The sequence below is a fragment of the Mycetomoellerius zeteki genome, unplaced genomic scaffold, assembly GCF_001594055.1.
Source record: "Mycetomoellerius zeteki isolate Tzet28-1 unplaced genomic scaffold, Tzet1.0 scaffold2216, whole genome shotgun sequence".
NCBI lineage: Eukaryota > Metazoa > Arthropoda > Insecta > Hymenoptera > Formicidae > Mycetomoellerius > Mycetomoellerius zeteki.
Window position 1 is genome coordinate 1 of NW_017257191.1, and position 1,096 is coordinate 1,096.

A 1,096-nucleotide genomic window follows, 5' to 3' on the forward strand; every position below is an offset into this window, starting at 1 on the left:
GCTCAAAGCTAATTTGAAGACCAAAATAAATTTTTTGCTATAAATTTATTAGTTTTTCAACATATTTTAACATCTTTTAACGAAATGCCTGATTGAGCATCAAATTATTAAAATAGTTTGTCAATTTAATTTGTGATATTACTTCAGTAATTTAAGTTCGAAAAACCAATTTGGCGCGCAGTGCGAATGACTACAAATATGATATATATGCAATATGTATAATATGTACATATATAGTATATGTTCAGATTGAATTATATTTAAGCATTAAAGATCTAGCTTTGACCATTAGGGCCATTACTTCTATTCTTTATTGCTAAATTTTCAAATGCACGGTCCAGTAAGATTCTTACGTAAAAAAGATTTGATAGCCAAATTAAATAATGAATATTAATCTTGTTACGTCCAGACTCCACAGTTCTTTTCTTCGATTAGAATTTTCGTCATCACCATAAAGATTATTATCGGTAGACCATCTGTTTCTTCCAAGGGAGTTACGATGGTGACGAGCCAATTAACACTCGCCTTTTGGACTAGTAATCCACTCGGGACGTAGTCATCGAATTAAATATTCAAACCACGTGTCGAATAGAAGAACTTTATCCTGAGGAACAGAAGAAGTAAATAGATTAAGGATTATAGACCGAAACGGCGGTTGTCAATAATAAGTGACACATGTGGCTCTGAGCTATCGAACATCCGGCAACTGGTCGATGACGAATGTTATTTTAGACACATATCTCCGTATCCCATTTCACAACCGACACCCTTAATCCTACATTACCAGTAACATACGCGAGGCCTGCACGCGGGACCACTAACTCGCGAATATAAAAGGAGGCCCTTCGCGAGCAACAGTCAGAAAGAATTTAGACTCGAACGAAGCTCTGTCGGTTTCCGATCTTATCAGTCTTGCAAGTAAGACACTCTGCCGGTCCGCGATAAAATTGTAATTGTGATCCGCGACACGGTCAAATCTTCTTGGTGTCTCCAAGTCACGTGGGTCCACAGGACATCCAACCATCAGGAAACCGCTGAAGCTAACCTCCGACGGCCATCCCTCGACACTAATAAAAACTGAGTAGCAGTAAGTTCA